The sequence below is a fragment of the Pseudorasbora parva genome, chromosome 1 (assembly GCF_024679245.1).
Source record: "Pseudorasbora parva isolate DD20220531a chromosome 1, ASM2467924v1, whole genome shotgun sequence".
NCBI classification, from domain to species: Eukaryota; Metazoa; Chordata; class Actinopteri; order Cypriniformes; family Gobionidae; genus Pseudorasbora; species Pseudorasbora parva.
In genome coordinates this window covers 58,040,816-58,059,174 of record NC_090172.1, presented here as the reverse complement: position 1 = coordinate 58,059,174, position 18,359 = coordinate 58,040,816, and the positions used below count along the sequence as shown (strand labels likewise).

Below are 18,359 nucleotides of genomic sequence, written 5' to 3'. Positions count from 1 at the left end.
TAAGCCTACCTCAGTCAATCCACTTCTTTCATAATAAACTAGCACACCAACTAGACCAGTACCAAAACCAAAACTGGAAATACACTTAAGTGATAAGTCACCAAAGAAGGAGAAGTTTGCCATTTACTCGGCTGTTTTCGTTCATGCAATGGAAATCAATGGCAGGGTTGAACAATTAATCTTAATAAAACCACAAATTGACGTTATGGCTTAGCGCCATCCTTTGCGATTTGATAACTGCGCTGTGTTCTTTTACACGCAAGCAGCTCGTGATCTGGTGTTTTCGGCATCTCGGACTAATCGCTGCATCTGCTCTGAGTTTGGGTAGCTTATAAAGTGCATTTGGGAAGGCAACCTGCGCCAACCATCTTCCCAAAATTTTAATGAGAAACGCTTAAAAATTGCTTGTCAAAAAAAAAAAGCTTTTAAGGGCTGGCTGCGTTTTCCTCCAAAACTTAAATCGTGTAATATTAAAAAAATGATTTAAGACAACAGAAAATATTTGTATTACAATTTTACAGCTATATTACATACATACACACATATTATATATATATATGTGTGTGTGTGTGTGTGTGTGTGTGTGTGTGTGTGTGTGTGTGTGTGTGTGTGTGTGTGTGTGTGTGTGTGTGTGTGTGTGTGTGTGTGTGTGTGTGTGTGTGTGTGTGTGTGTGTATGAATGTAATACAGCTGTAAAATTGTAATAAAAGTATTTGTAATAAATTGTAATAAAATTCAGAATATCATAAAATTATAATACTCATTAATATTATTTCACTGCTGTCAAATTGATTCATCCCATCCGAAATAAAAGTTTCTTTTTACATAATATGTTTGTGTACTGTGTGTATAATTATTTACATGTATGTATTTTAGAAAAACATTTATATATATATATATATATATCTAGCAAGAAAAATTATGTAAAGCCCTTGGAGAATCTGTGAAAATGTTAATCATTTTAACTTAAAAGATTTCACATAAAAGATGTTTACCTATAGTCCACAAGACAAAAAAAAATGCTGAATTTATAAAAATTACCCATTCAAAAGTTTACACACCCTTGATTCTTAATACTGTGCCAATCCCTGGATTATCCACAGCAGTGTGTGTGTGTGTGTGTGTGTGTGTGTGTGTGTGTGTGTGTGTGTGTGTGTGTGTGTGTGTGTGTTGGTTGTTCTTGAGTCTCTTGCTTGTCCTGAGCAGTTAAACTGACCAATGTTCTTCAGAAAAATACTACAGGTCCTGCAGATCCATCTTTTCACACTGAGGATGCTTGAGAGACTCAAACTCAACGATGACAAAAGGTTCAAACATTCACTGATGCCTCAGAAAGAAACACAATGCATTAAGTACATTTAAGTACCTTCTATTGCTTCCAAATGGCAGTATTAAATGAAATATATATATAGAAATGTTAAATGTTAAAATTTTATATATTATTTTTTTATATATTATATATATATATATATATATATATATATATATATATATATATATATATATATATATATATATATATATATATAAATATAAAATTTTAACAAAAAGAGGTGGACATCTCCATCCTGTTCAAAAGTTTTCCGCCCCCGTTCCATAGACAAAAAGTCATGCAGGTTTGTAACAACATAAGGGTGAGTTAAATGATGACAGATTTTTCATTTTGGGGTGTCTTATGCCTTTTAAATGCAACGGACATTCAATAATTGTATGTTTAAATACTCAGCCTCCCTCCTGAAATATCTCTGTCTGTCAGCACACAGGACTGAAGCCCAGTTTAGTATTATCGCGGTATGAGAAGGAGACAGAGAGACACATTATACTGCTCAGGGACCCTGCACAGCCCCGGACCCTCGCGGACTGGAATGCTGAAAATGAACAAATTAGGAGTGGATGGAGGTGTATGCGGGATGTAGTTACGATTGGAAAAAAAAAAATGTGTGCGATCAGATGTTTTTGGACACGCATCATTTTCTCTGCAAAGAAGCCTGGCAGCTGCTACGGGAGCAGGAGGGGGGTTGATGGGGTAGATGGGAGTTTGGGTGAATTTGTGCTTGTGGACGAGAGAGACTGTCCTTCTAGCATTGTTCGGAGAGAGAGGAGGAGGGGATGGAGTGACTGAAATCAAAATGAAAAGGGAAGGAGGGGGTGTTAAATAGAGACCACCTGTTTTGTTAGAGACAAACAAAAACATGCTTTGAACTGACAAATGCTCATCAGAATTGCTCCCTAAAATCATGACTAGTGATGCATGGGCGATTGGAACAAATCCATAACCATAAGCTTTAAACTTTGGCATGTAACTAATGTACTGTAATGTAACCATTTATGCTACGGACAGTAGTGATACCTCAAAACGTGTCAAGTTGACGAGAATCTGATTTTAACCTGCTGAAAGACAAGAAAAAACATCCCATATAGACTTAGACTGAAGGAAGGATGTTAATCATATCAAAGACTAGAATATCATAAGCTGAGTTAAGGCTGCTCTGTGCCTGCTCAAAATTCGGTGTAAAAGCCAGACTACATTGTGCCTGCTCTGAGCTACCTCAGCTTCTAGTATAAAAGTATTCAGTCAATGGCTGTGTAAATGCATTTGTGCCACCTCCGAGCATCATTAAACAGTCTGGGTAGGTAAAGGTATCCAATTGCTTCTTCAGATGCGCTTCTGTGCCACCTTTGTATTTGGCAATTGGGATGGGATAGGTACACTTTATTGCTCACAGTGTGCCGAAGCCGCCAAATTTCTGCAGAGTCAGTAGCTATAGGCCTCCAGACTTCATGTGGCCTTCCAATTAGCTCAAGAACAGTGTGTAGAGAGCTTCTGGGAATGGGTTTCCATGGACGAGCAGCTCATCCAAGCCTTACATCACCAAGTGCAATGCAAAGTGTCGGATGCAGTGGAGTAAAGCACGCCGACTCAGTGGAGATGTGTCTCTGGAGTGACGATTCACGCTTCTCTGTCTTGCAATCGGGTCTGGGTTTGGAGGCTGCCAGGAGAACAGTACTTGCCTGACTGCATTGTGCTAAGTGTAAAGTTTGGTGAAGGGGGGGTTATGGTGTGTGTGTTTTTTCAGGGGTCGGGCTTGGCCCCTTAGTTCTAGTGAAAGGAACTCATAATGCTTCAGCATACCAAGACATTTTGGACAAATTCATGCTCCCAAGTTTGTGGGAACAGTTTGGAGATGGCCTCTTCCTGTTCCAACATGACTGCGCACCAGGGCACAAAGCGTCGATCCATAAAGTCATGGATGAGCGAGTTTGGTGTGGAGGAACTTGACTGGCCTGCACAGAGTCCTGAGCTCAACCCGATAGATCACCTTTGGGATGAATTAGAGCGGAGACTGAGAGCCAGGCCTTCTCGTCCAACATCAGTGCCTGACCTCACAAACGCGCTTTTAGAAGAATGGTCAAAAATCCCCATAAACACACTCCTAAACCTTGAGGAAAGCCTTCCCAGAAGAGTTGAAGCGGTTATAGCTGCAAAGGGTCGGCCGACTCCATATTTAACCCGACGGATTAAGAATGGGAGGTCATTAAAGTTCATGTGCAGGTAAAGGCAGGCGTCCCAAAACTTTTGGCAATATTGTGTATATTTACGTTATTATGTAGTCAGAAAGAAAAACATTATTGCTGGGCGGTGATAACTGCAGGGAATGTATTGAGTATGTCATTTTTTATTCAATGTTTTTGAAATCTTTTATGCTCAGCAAGTCTGCATTTGTTTTATCAAAAATAAAGTAAATAATTAATGTAAATTATTACAATTTTAAATAGCTGTTGTCTAATGTATTAAAATTTATATAATAATAATTTATAAATAAAAATATATAAATTATAATAAAAACTTTATTTCTTTAAAAAAAACTTGAACTGTAGTGTCCATTTATGCCAATTCACGTTTATGTGAGTCTCTATCTGTTTTTTGATATCCATAGGAAAATGCTTTTTTGATATCCAAGGAAATGCTAGGTTCTGGTATTTATGTACAGACCAAAACGGGACCTAAAAGTGAATCACATCACACACTCCTGGATGGTAAACTATTATATCTGCCTACGTCAGAGATCGATAAAGCCAAGTGAGTGTGTGTGTGTGAGAGGATCGAAAAGAAAATCACTGAGCTGCCCGAAATCACCCGAAAACACACATTTTGAGGCAAAGTGTGACGGAACACCTTTGTCTGTCTTTCACCCAGCTGCACAACCTGGACACACACAGACACACACACACATTCCTTCTCTGAATACAGCATTTGGCAGTATTAGAGGCTGACACTGCTGATGTCATTTGCAGCAATGAGTCATTGGGCCCACACTCCTGCTGTGTGTACTGGGCCCCTCACACACACACACACACACACACACACACACACACACACACACACACTTCCATTACCGAACATGAGCCCATCTATTTGCTTCCCTTGGCATCGGAAGTCGTATATTTATGAGTGTGCCCAGACAAAACAAATATCCCTCATCTCTTTTCTCTTCTTCTTTTAATTTAAACTCTTTTTCTCTCTTCTCTTGCTCTCTCTCTCCCTCACCGGTTTAGCAAGCTAGCACGACTCATTGGCCCTCTGGACACACTCTATTCTGCCACTCTATTGTCGATCCGACAGCCTTTGTTGTATGGAGAAAAAGAGACCCCCGTCGTTCTCTCTCTCTCTCTCTCTCTCTCTCTCCCACACACACACACACACACACACACACACACACACACACACACACACACACACACACACACACACACACACACACACACACACACACACACACACTCACACCCACACATTCCACAAGCACAGAGGTCAAAGGGTGCAGCTGCCTCAATAAAGCAACGGGAGTGTCTGTGCGTGTGTGTGTGTGTGCTCGCGTCTTAAAAAGAGTAAGTGGGGGAGTGAGGGAGGTGGCGGATTCATTTTTACTTTTTTCCTCTTTTCTGGGCTGAAAGAGCGAGTGAGGGCGGGGAGAAGAAGGAAAACAGGGCAGCTATTCTGCTGCTGAAGGACTCTTGTCATTTGGGGAATTTTTGAGAAAACTTTTCAAATTGAATTTTTGAGGCTTTTGTGGGGTCTATTATCGTCTTATTGTTTTGCAAGGCTGTGCGCGTTTGCACATGTCCACCACGCGGCTAACGATTTGGTCTCGTTTTCCTGTGACAGGTTTTTACAGTGTTAACGAAACCCCACAGAATTGAACACTTTTCCTTTGAGACTTGAGAAATCCCTCCAGACGAAGGCCGTATTGATTTTTGATGTTGTTGTTGTTGTTGTTGTTGTGCTATCTCAGGGTGTTGAAGTGTTCAAGCAGGGTGAGACTGACCTCAGGTCACTGGGCATCAAAACAGGTTGTGGGGAAGAGAGATGGACGGTTGGTTTAAGCGGACCATCTAGATGCGGTGTCCTCCAGAGCAACATGAAAGATGAATGATAATAGGGTTTAGAAACAGAAAAACTTTCTGTGGACATACAGAATAACAGATTAAAAATTAATTCTATTGGCTTCTCAATCCCCTCAAAATGTTTTTGCTTCCTACCATCAATGAACAACATGTACATCCATTAATTCTGACCAAAGTGTGATGTACAGTAAAAATACAGTAATATTTTGAAATATTACAATTTTAAAGAACTGATTACTATATCTGCCTTCAGTGTCAAATTATCTTTCAGATATCATTCTAATAAGACAATTTGTTGCTAAAGAAACATTTTTAATATCAATGTTGAAAACAGTTGTTTTATGGAAGCCATGATACATTCGATGAATAGGATTCTTTGATGAATAGACAGTTCAAAAGAACCGCATTTGTAACACTATACATGTTTTATCGGTCATGTTTCATCATTCCAATGCATCCTTGCTGAATAAAACCTTTCTTAAAAAAGAAAACGGACCTCTTTGAACGGCAGCATACATTTATGTCCATTTAAATATGATTTTTTTTTCAGGATTCTTTGATGAATAGAACGTTCAACAGCATATATTTGAAACAAATCTTTTGTAACATTATAAATGTCTTTACTGTTGCTTTTAATTAATTGAATGTGTCCTTGCTGAATAAAAGTATCAGTTTATTTCAGAGAAAAACAATCTTACTGACCCCAAACTTTAGTGTGCAACAAGTAAAACATTTATTCTATCCATCAAGAATGACTGGACCTTGAAGTGTGTGTTAAACACCGGATGTAGACTCTTACGCAGTTGATGCAGAGCTTCCAGAACGCCGGCTTACATTGGCCGACGCTGTTCAGGTGAGCACCATGACACATACGCAAGAGGAAACACTGCATCAACAGCGCAAGAGTCTGACACAGGCTAGAAGAAAGGGTTGAATAAAGTTGCTATTTATGTTTGTTTTGACACAAAAAAAAAAAAGCGTATTCTCGTCGCTACATAAAATGAAGGATGAACCACTGGAGTCACATGGATGATTTTAAAGGGGTACTTCAGCCCTGGGAAGATTTATCTGCATTTAAACTGGGTCACTAATGTAGTAGAAATGTGAAATTATTTTTTATTTATTTGGTGCTTTCTAGACTGAGAAAAGACAGAAAATGTATTTTTGTCTCATGGGATGAAAGACTACAATTCCCAGAATGCTTTGCTGCCCTACGAGGCCCTTCCCAAGCACAATCATTTGAATATACTCCAGGGTTTCTACTGATACAAAGCCATATGCTAATCGCTGAAGTAACCCTTTAACAATGTCTTAACTACCTTTCTGTGCCTTGAAAGTGTTCATAAATTTTTTTATTTTATTTTATTTTTATTTTTATTTCTGTTCTGAAGATAAAAAATGGTCTTACAAGTTTGAAACAACATGAGGAGAAGATATTAATGACAGAATTAAATGTTTTGGGTGAACTTTAAAGGTACATTTACATGACAATGATGTAACAGAAACGTTTCCGCACCGCAGTCAAAGCGATCCCCTTTCACATGTATCCACAAAAACAACTAAAACGCTGTATTACGCTGCCAGGCCAGTACTTGGCGATGCCACTTTGTAAAGAAACTACTACACGCTTATAGACTCTGAACGTAATGTGCAAGGTGTCACCCACCGTTTCCACAGATTCACCTTTTTGTAATAACGATAACGCGCTTTCAAAAGTTTTCTGTTTTTAGTTGTGAACAGTGTTGTGTAAACGGACCCTCATTTTTTTGTCCCAGACATCAGGCCATATTTATTTGAGCCTCTACCAACAATATGTGGAGAATGAAGGTCAAGTTCACCCTCGAGAGCATCTTAATGTATCCAGCCTCTGCTGTAACCTTTACATTTGTGCAATTACATAAATTTAAGAGATCGACAGTGCATTCAAAGAACACATTTTATCAGTTCACGTGCGCTCTGAGACTTGGGGTCTACACTGTAAAAAAAAGAAGTAAAAAAAATATTTTTATTTTACAGTCCTGTTACCATGTACACAATGGCCCTCATTTATCAATCTTGCGTAGAAACTGGTGTATATGTTGGCGTAAGATTATGCTTACACTCCTCTCATCGCCTGATTTATGAAGCTGTGAACTTGAATAGTAACTGAAATGTCTTTGTCTTACAGAGAACGAAGAGTACGATGGAGAAGGATCTCAGGAGCAGGTAATAAGTAACAAGGTAAGAGGATAAACACAGGAGGTAGAACAGAAGGTATAAACTAAACAGTCTAAATAGCATGGCAAGGTCCAAGTTGAGACTAAATAGTGTGTGTAGTTGAAGTGTGTGCTATTATATTGAAAGTGACTGATGAGGGAAGGAGCTGCAGGTGATTAGACTTGGCATTAACATGCGACATGTATCCGGATGTTGTCCACATACACATTTAAAAGACAAGTGTAAACGCGCTTCTGATCTGAATGTTATCCGATCAGTGTGTCCTGGTCCAGAGGACGCATTGTGATCAGATCTCAGTGTAATATAAATGCAATCCAGTCATCGTATCTACATTCAGAGGGCCACGGCATGTAAATCCTCACCCAGTCGCTCTGCGTGGCTGTCAAAAAAAAACAAAAAACAGACAGACGCAGTTTTGACAAGAAATTAAACTTCTCTGAACTTTACAATACATGTCAATCTTTAGAACAGTTTATTTAGACTTACATGATACCATGTGTTTCATTTTGTGCAACATTATCTGCATCATGTACACTCACAGTCATGAGATCTTAATAATGAGCTGCACGCTACATTGTCAGAATAATAATAATAATAAATAGACTTTTTTATGTTGTAATGTATGTTTTTATTGTTTCAGCATGTTTATTTAATCGTCCATTTCTATCAACATAGACATTGAACGCTATATACACATAACCAGATGATGTGACTAACATGATCCACCCACAGTTATTTTTGTATGATCAAATCTGGAAGTAATTCCTTCAGACTAGAGATTGCATCGGAAAGTAAAGTAAGTGAGTGAAAGCAATGGGACCATGTTTAATTTGTATTATCTTTATAATATGTCAATAAATATAATATTTACTTTATAAATAAATTGTCATCTCAATCTGGTGTCGTATAGCCTATCCTTGTTTAGATCTAATTAATGCTCTTTTGCATTCATTTGTTTTGCCCCTTTTTCTCTGAAGTCCCCAGAGTGTGTATGGGAAGTTTTATCTCAAAATGGAAGTTTTCTGCTCACGGGGCGGACCTTCCAGAACTGGTGTTAATAGCTCTGATAGCCTCATGCAGACAGGCAATGAAACTGTTCAGCCTTTTGTGTTATAACCGGAGTCGAACAATGATGGAGAGACTCAAGAAGTGACAACATGTAAGCAACAGGACATTTCAGAATGGTTATTGATTGATTTATGTCGCTGATGTGGAGTTAACTATCTTTATGTCATTGATTAGTGTGTTCCCGAATCCCGGGGGCCGGGTTTATGTCAATTTCAGGGTTAGTGATGTAACTAACCTACATTATAAATGCTTGTGCCCTCCTTTCAATTATGAAATCTTGATCATACAACATTAAAGGCCCACTGAAATCAAAATTTAAGTTTTTTTAGCTTTTAGTATGACAATGTCAGCCTTAAAGTTATGAATAAGCTGGTGTGTTCCAAAACGATGACAAAATTTGCATTTAGGAGATATAAGCATTCAAAACTTATGCTGCGTCCCAATTCACCTACTTATACTACGTCCTAAAAGTATGTACTCTTTTTGTGAAGAAAAGGTATTTACTTTTGAGTGTGTAGCAGAAAAGTATGCAAGCTTCGGGACATACTACTTCGCCATCTTTAACGGACTCTGTCGCTTAGTTACGTGCATCCCGTCACCGTTTATCTGCCCTGTCAATCATCGTCAGATTCGTCACAGTTCAAATCCTCCACATTCAGTTTAATCTCCTGCCGTATCGGAGAGAAATGTAGCCGCTCGTTGATCTTGAGCCATGTGTGGGTCTTTGTGGGTCAGAGACTCTCCTCATGTGTTTGCAGTTTAAATATAATGATGCATTTAAAAGTTAATGGCCAAACGTGTCATTACAAAAGTTCACAATGCTGCTGCAGGTGAAATATAATGTGGACAACACTGAATAAATATATTTTTGTCAGGTTAAATATTGATCGTTGGTCACTCAAAGCCCTTTATCTAAACTTCTCTACTTAACCGTCAGACTCGCACATCCGTCATGTTTGTAGTTTTTCAACGCTTTTTGTCCGCGTTTGTAGTTCTAATCGAATTCTCGTCCAACTCGCAATGGGTTGAGGGCAATATCAGCCGTTAGAGTGCCCATCGATCCATACTTCGAATTCGGACCGGAAATAGTAAACCATCCGGGAATCTTTGGAATACTCTTTTCAACATACTACGATTTGGGACATACTAATTCTATTTTCGAATACTATTTAGGATGGATAGTATGCGAATTGGGACGCAGGGTTAGTCTCTCACTTCCGCTAAAATGAATCACAGATTTTGATGACATCATCGCAGACTTCACCTTCTCGTCAAATCTTCTGTCCAAATGCTCTCTAGAATCTAAAGCCCACCCCCTACACTGCCGAAGCTAAGGCTGAAATCGGTGAGTTTTTTACACATTTACTAATTTCTACATGGTGAAAGGCACATAGCACACTATATATGCGATAGGAAACGATTCAGTGTAAATATGCTTTCAGTCGAGGCGAATGAAGTCTGTTTTCACGTTAGTTTCACGCAACGCAGCAGCGCACACACATAGTCTAGACCAGAGCCGTTGACTAGAGACACGAGAGCGCAGCGCGGATCATATGCGCGAGTCGGCACAGACAACAAACATATCGGACCCATTTGAATTCTGCAGAGAAACAATGCTGCACTTCAAGGCGATATGGAGGAGATTATAAGGATAAATGAGAAAACTGGCTTTACCTTTACCAAACAAAGACACTGACAATGTGTATTGAAGAAACACTATTGGCCGTTTCAAAAAAGGGGAGGAGCTGCTAACAGCTGGAGCCGTATCTGGGGAAATCACATCAACACATTGAATAATGCGGCGCGTTTCAAGGCCCTTCAGTGGGCCTTTAATGCTGGATCAGATCACAATGATCGCATGTTAATGCCAAGTGTAAACACAGCAATTGAGTGTGTGCGTTTCAAGGCCCTTCAGTGGGCCTTTAATGCTGGATCAGATCACAATGATCGCATGTTAATGCCAAGTGTAAACACAGCAATTGAGTGTGTGCAGGTGAGAGCCAGGAGGGATTCTGGGAAACGTAGCGTGAGTACATGCAAAGTATAAAATAAAGTGCAATCAAATTAAGTGTTCGTGCTGCCTTTAAATTAAGTTTAGTCAACTCAAATATCCAAGTTGTCACTTTATACAACTTCACATTTCAAGTTGACAAAACTTAAAATTAAGGCAGCACTAACACTTACTTTAGGTTTAGAGGGGGGGGGGGGGGGGGGGGGAGTGATTTTTGGAAACCGTTGTTAATATTTCAAATCGTCAAACCAAACATGCCCCAATATTAACGATTATGGCAGAGCCTGTTAGCCTGACAAGCCAGACCCACATCAAGATGTTTGGTCTGGATCTGGAAACTCACCATTCACAGCTCAATCCGAGGGTAGATAAACAGTTGTCTTTCAAACTCCCTCTGCACGGCGTGCACGCAATTGGATATCGCTACAACCAACCAGAGCTAGTTGAAAGATTAAACTTTCGCCGTATCTGGTCGGCAAAACTCTGAACACATCTTCCCTTCTTAAGAATGACTTCAGTGCCGTTCTTTGTTCTTTTCTCAGAGAAAAGCTTAACTCCAAGTCTTCCAGAGTCGCGGTCAAAGCTGATTCGAAAGACCGCCGTTCGCCAGTTTCTGTGTTTACTAGAAGCACGCAAACGCAACTCGGCCGTCATTATGTTAAGCACCGCCCACCGACTCTATACACGATGTGATTGGCCCGACCAGAGATTGGCGATTACAGCTCAGAAGGGTATTGAGAGTTGCTAGACGACACTCGCGGGCAGATTAGATTTGCTGCCGCCAGGGTCTGTGTGTTATGGTAATCCACGTCGAATGTTCAATGAAAAAGTAATCGCTTCCATCACAAAAACCATTAGGGTTGGGTATCGTCTGGGTTTTTTACAATACCGGTGCCAAACCGGTACTTTTTAAAACGGTACCGGTGCCTAAATTCCCTGAACCGATACTTTAAAAAATAAAAAAAAAAGAGAGCCACAAAAAGACGGTGGAAGACATTAAAGAATGGCTTTTTATTTAATTATTTTTACCATCTTCAATGTTCACCTTTATTTTCCTGAAATATGACCATATTCTCTGGCTAAATATTTTATAACGCATCGCCTTATTGTTTCCAATGCAACGTATTGTGCTTCTCACATGACACACACCTCCTGTCAGAGACCGCAATAGCGCTGCTTTTTTTTCCTTCAAAATATAACATTTTAACTATATCATGAACAATATGGTATTCTGATTTTTAAATATGTGTAAGTGAATGTGTCATAATTAATCATGCACGATGGGCGCCGCCATGTTAATTTGCGCCTCACCAGAGAATCAGATCTGTCGGATTTACATCAGGTAAATTCATCCTCGTCTCTCAAAACACATTAAAGTGACCAGTTAAGTGAGAGAAGAATAGAGTAAACTATATCGTTACTTATAAAATGTGTATCGCTGATATGAATAAGACACGTAGTCAAATTATAACTGTCTGAAAGGAGTGTGATTGCCATTGTTTTTTGCTAGTGCTTATGTGCATGTAAATGTCTGGAACCTAAATAAACATGATGTGGTTGAAAACACTGAATCGCTGTGATGTGAGACAAGCGCTGAGCACGTCCGTCTCTGGCTCGGTGCCAGCCAAAGGACGGAAGCGCATTTGAACTTAAGTGGGCGGCATCGAAATAAGGAACCGAAATCTGTGTTCTGATTCGGGCCGATACATACCGGTTATATAGGTACCGGTGCCGTTTCTGTACCCAACCCTACAAACCGTTCTCATGAACAACTCAATAGCACGAGCACGACAGACCAACTAACGAACATATTACAATTATGACCAGATTAGAGGGTTATATAGATCATGAAAAGAGGAAACAAACATATATTAGGAGTATAGTATCTTACTTGTTGGACACATTTTGTAAGCTGACGCTTGAATCAGAGAGTGAGGAGATTTAGACGCTCTATACGGTGTGGAAATGAACGGGTCTTTATCATCGCTGAAGTGAACGACGATACGATCGCAAATGGACAAACAAGCGAACATGACACACGAGCATATTCAAGCAAAAGCCAGCATATATTAGTTCTGTGAAACAAAATAAAACCAATGTTACTCGCCTATGGAGAAAAAATAAAGCATCCTCGGCCTTCGCTCCTTGAGATCTCTCCAGGGCTGGAAAGTGATAGTTCTTGCCTGATCGTAAGCCTTATTTTGTTCAACAGACATGTTCCCCTTCTTTCTTTTATCTGCCATCTTTCTCTTTCTGTTGTCCCTCGGCTGATGTCCGTCCTGTGTGTCGTGTAGGCCTGTCACGATAACAAATTTTGCTGGACGATAAATTGGCTAAGAAATTGTTGCGATAAACGATAATATTGTCGTTCTGAGACCATTTTCATCTAAAATAATGATAATGGCATAATAATGCAGCTACACCTTTTCAAAGATCAATAAACTTTAATTTCTAAAGACTATTTAACACTAAACAATAAATGAACAAAACAACCAAAAACAATGAAAGCATGGACTCTCAGTCTGTTTAAAAAAATGCATTTAAATAAGTACCAAAAACAATAAATAAAATGGATGAAAACTGCAACGGATGATTGTGTTTTAGGAGCATATTAGGGGCGGCACGGTTCACCAAACCTACTGTTTGGTTTGTATCACGGTTTTCCGTTCTGTACGGTTCTTATTGTTTTTTTGTCTTTTAATCCAGAAATGTACTTCAGCATAAGATATATTAATTATCCACAATTTAGGTTACAGTATTAAAAAAAAATTGTTATATCATAGACTAATCATGCACAAACTGAACTTGACCATCTCTGAGGAACGTGATATTTTGATACAGCAAGAGAGAAGACATTGATGACATGCTTTTCATTTATTTGGCAAAAGGAGAATGTGTATTGCTATCTCTACAGGACCTGATGTGCCTTTTTGGCACACAAAGATTGAACTGAAGAATTAACTTGTGTTTATCAAACTTCAGTGTAGCTTTAAACCTCATTTATACACGACGCGTCCGCTCGAGCGCGAGGGTGCAGGTCGACGTGGAGTGCGCAAGACACCATTTCGCTTGCCGTTGTACACGTCAATTTTCGTAACTTTGCGTGTGGCTCCGCAACCGAAGAGCCATGAGTTCCAGACGCATCTGGCCGAGAACGACGTCTCATCACGCCGCACCTGGTCTGCACGTCGAGTATAAACACCTCCCCAAACGGACGAGGTGCGCGCAGTCAACGAGAGAGACGAGGAAAACAAAAAAACATGCAAATGGCAATTATCGTGGCCGGAAAAATTATCGAGCTCATTTTTTTAATCATGCGATTAATTGATTTATCGACTATCGCGACAGGCCTAGTGTCGTGTGTTTTGAATAATGACATTCACTGATCGCTCTCTTCTCCCTGTCATTAGTAAACATGCCCCTTACTGCTGATTGGCTACAAGTCTGTTTAGGTACTCGGCCCGAGTCCGTTTTGTAAAGCAGTTTTGAAATAACACTGACCCCACCTTTAAACAACACTGTTTTTTTTTTTACAGTGTAGCACCTGAGCGCAAAGAACACTTTAGACTGTAACTTTAGATTATAGTAGCCTAAAACAATGTCTAACTTTTAGCTATTAGCCTAAACACCAGCCTTTAGAGACATCAGACAAAAAGGAAGCTGTTCAGAGATGGAGAAAGTTTGATTACGACCAAACAAACTTTTACTTATTTTGAACCACTGATGTCGTTTCAAAGAAGACCAGAAACTTGTAGTAAAAAAATGAATAAGCCAATTTTGATTTCTCCTCGACTCGAGTAACAAAAGAAACCAAAGTATCAAAGATGAAAGAAACACCGAATGTGAATGAATGATGGATGAGATCATGGGACCACCGTGCATTTTTCTGTGAGAATATCCAAGGGCAAACGATTACCCATAACTCACGGTGATGTTTCCGGATGCTATCATATAGATCTGAGGGTTTGAGAGAGTGTGCGGTTTATGAGTAAAGTGAAAGAGAGAACATGAGACTGTGTGGGTGTATGAACTCCATTGTATCGGATATTCGGCTGGTATCATTTCGTGTCCTGTTAATAAATTAATAATCTAAAATAAACACCCTCTAACAACTCTCTCTCCCCATTTCTGTTGCTTTGGATTTTTACCAGCCCAGCTGCACTTGTCATCGGCCCCATTATTAACTGTAGCAGTTTGTTTTTCTCTCTCCTACAACATAAAGAATGCAAGGCTTTATCGAGAGAGGGAGGAGAACGTGTGGAAAGAGAGAGAAGAAAGGAGTGCGAGAGCGAATGCCCCTGTCAGAGATCAGAGCCGTGGTGGCTGAGACCGAAGGAGAGATTAAGCAGAGGGGTTCCTGGTGACGACTTAAAGACCCGTCTTTTCATCAGTCGCTTCCAGTCGACGCTGCCTACAGGTGCAATCAGAGAAGGAGAGAGAGAGAGAGAGAGAGAGAGAGAGAGAGAGAGACACTTGACTTTCAGCCCTCACCTTTCCTCACCTCAGCCTTTAGAAAGAAAACGCAGGGGAGGTGGCCTGTACTTCATTCTCCCTTCCCTCTTGTTTCTCTCTATCGCTCCCTCGCTCATTTTGCACATTTGATATGCAGATGACCGTCCGGCTATTCAAATGGCCAAATTGCAGGCGGCTAGGAAACCATATCTCGCTCTCTCTGACCTTCAGGAGGGTCCCCATAGCAACGCGGTCTTAAGGCTCCCGTGGCGACATTCAAGTCAAGCGCGCCGGTCTTCTGGATTTTTAGCCTTGCCGCCAAAACCTGTTCAAATCTGATTATAGAGGATTATCTCCTAATTGATTTCACTCCAGGCCAAGTTTGAGTTTTTTCCCTCCTTTTTCTTTTTTTAATAACACAACAGAAACTGTGCTCTACTTCACAGAAAAGCACAGCTGTTGGCAGGAAGAACGCATTATGTGTATTATTTATTCATGTTACTGTATGTATTAAAATGACTACAAGCATATATGGTTGTAAATTTCCATAGACAAACATCCAAATATTTATATGTGTGTGTGTAGTATAATTTATAAATGATATGTGTGTAAACATCATCCTCTCTAATTATAATGGTTTGTGTAAATGATTGACTGATAAAAGATTGACTGAAGTTATTAAATTGCAGATTCAAAGTGTGAGAATTAGCACTGTGGGCCCATGTCGTTTATGATTTAGCACATTGATTCAGGATTTGGATCGCGTGTCAAACTACTGAAATCACGTGACTCTGGCAATTCCAAATCCTGAATCGATGCACTGATTCATAATGCTCCGAAGCTTCAAGAAGCAGTGTTTTGAAATCGGCCATCAATATACAAGTCGTTATTTCGTCTTTTCGTCGCTTCATAAAATTATTGAGAGAGGAAATGACATTGCTGCCAATGGAGGCATCCCTGGCCTGACCACGCCCCCTCAGTCAGGGCTGAGTGGCAGAAGAGCTGCTGCGTGACTGGAGCTAATAGAGGAAAACGCGAGTTGAGCAAACGATCATCAGTTTAAACTAAAGGTTGGGCTCGATATAGTGGTCCTTACACCTTACCACAGATTCAGTGAGCCATGAATAACACATGCAGCCAGGAAACGTGTTTTCCTGACATGATTATTTATAACTGTCAGTCAATACATTTTTCGAGTGAATCCCACATGTGGATGGGTCAGTGTATTGAAGCGTGTATGTGCCCGCTTGTCTCGAATGGAAAACAAAAGTTTTATTCAAATTCTGAATATATTATAGACCTTTTAATAAAAAATAAATAATAATATTGCCCATGTAAGCACGCAAAGAGTGCTCCCTTTATAATCACAAAAAGCTGTCACTCATTTAATAAACGCAGTCTCACAAAGTTCCACAGTGAAGTTGGAATACAATTAATCTCTTATTTTCACGATATCTGTCCTTACAGACGCGTGGGTTTTCTGAACTCAGCACCTGGACAAACACTCGGACAAAGACTGGATTCCAAGTTCAACACCTGTGATTGGCCAACTGCGTTGTAGAAATCTACAAACAAGTCTGTGATTGGCTACATTACTCACCGACGCGAAAACATGTTGGAAATGTAATAATTTTACGAGTGCAAATACAGATACACATTGGATAATTTGCTAGCTCCTTTTCGCTAATAATATGCTATTATTACGAATTCTTACTGAGGATTAATCATAGACAGTTATGGGCAGTGTTTCCCTTTTAAAGCAGAAGCAGCAGCAGGTGGCAGTGGTTTGAGTGAGAAAATTACACGCTATTATCAAGCCGTCTCAGCGATGTCCATTGGGTCCGTGGACAAGCCTCCCCCTAACCCCCCTCTGGCGCCGGGCCTGGTTTAGTGCGTTTTCGCTGCATTTACGCTGTAAACCAGTGCTGCCTCTCAGTGTTTTTCCCACTCAGTAGGGCGTAATCGCAGTCGCTCCAGCTGACGGTGACGTCACGTGCAGTTTCAGCAGTTTGGATTACATGTCAAACTGCTACAATCACGTGACTTTGGCGATCCGAATCTTTATTTTATTTATTTGAGGTTTGAAAACAAACGTGGAAGAGAAGACTGATGCTGAATAAAGTCGTATTTTTTATTATTTTTGGACCAAAATGTATTTTCGATGCTTCAAAAGATTCTAATCAACCAACTGTTGTCACATATCGACTACTTTGATGATGTTTTTATTAGCTTTCTGGACATGGACAGTATAGTGTGTATAGACTGCATATGCTATGGGACTAAATATAAAATATATCTTAAACTGTGTTCTGAAGATGAACGGAGGTTTTACGGATGCTGAATGACATGAGGGTGAGGAATTAATGACAGAATTTTCATTTTTAGGTGAACTAACCCTTTAATGGTATAAAAATTATCAGAAACTGCAATCTGCAGTCTTTGTCAGGTGATGTCACACTCATGAGAACCGAAATGCATCATGTGCGGAGCCACCATTTATAAGGTATCAATGCTGTGGGGTTCTGTTGTTAGAGTTGTGTTTTTGATTAATTTATTTTCAGTGATAAAATTATCTGTTCTTGTTGTGTGTGTGATAGGCTGCAATAGTAAGTCTCCTGACAGAAAGCGGCAAAACTAAACAACGGTGAACGTTTTTTTTTTTTGCTTTCCCACTTTAAAGAAAGGACATCAGACAGCATGTAGTCCAATGGCCTGAGTTGCAGCAGTGCGACAACATCACCTTTGCAAACATATCTCCGAATGTACTATATAAAATACACTATTCAATTCTAAATACATTGATTTACTATGGTAATGCCAGACAGGTTGTTGTTTTTTCATGACGATGACGTGATTTATTGGAACATAATTTCTGTTTTATTGTGTTAGGCATTTTGATGTGTATAACTGATACATTAAAGAACAAAAATGCACAAAAAGTGTATTAAATAATTAAAGAGCCATCCCTAAGCATTAATGAACTATACAGTTAACATGACATTATCATTACAGTAAGCCCACCTTTGTTGATACCACTGTTGTCGCAGTCTTTCGGTCGGTATGTAAATAAATCATGTTCAGAAAGGCTTTTGTTTGTATTATTCTATATTTTTCTATTATTTTTCCATTGTTGCACTTTGAGATTCTTCGGAATGAAAAGTGCATTATAGATAAAATATATTATTATTATGTACGTACCTACCCA

At 39.6% G+C, this 18,359-nt stretch overlaps 1 protein-coding gene across 1 annotated transcript in view; it reads right to left on the bottom strand.

The window, feature by feature from the left end:
• The window catches only part of serpinh2 (serine (or cysteine) peptidase inhibitor, clade H, member 2), a 204,126-nt gene that overhangs the window by 184,978 nt on the left and 789 nt on the right, over positions 1-18,359 (bottom strand). The window contains exon 2 of the mRNA XM_067446540.1: positions 5,328-5,408. The gene's annotated coding sequence lies outside the window, so the exon portion shown is untranslated. The remainder of the gene's footprint in view (positions 1-5,327; positions 5,409-18,359) is intronic.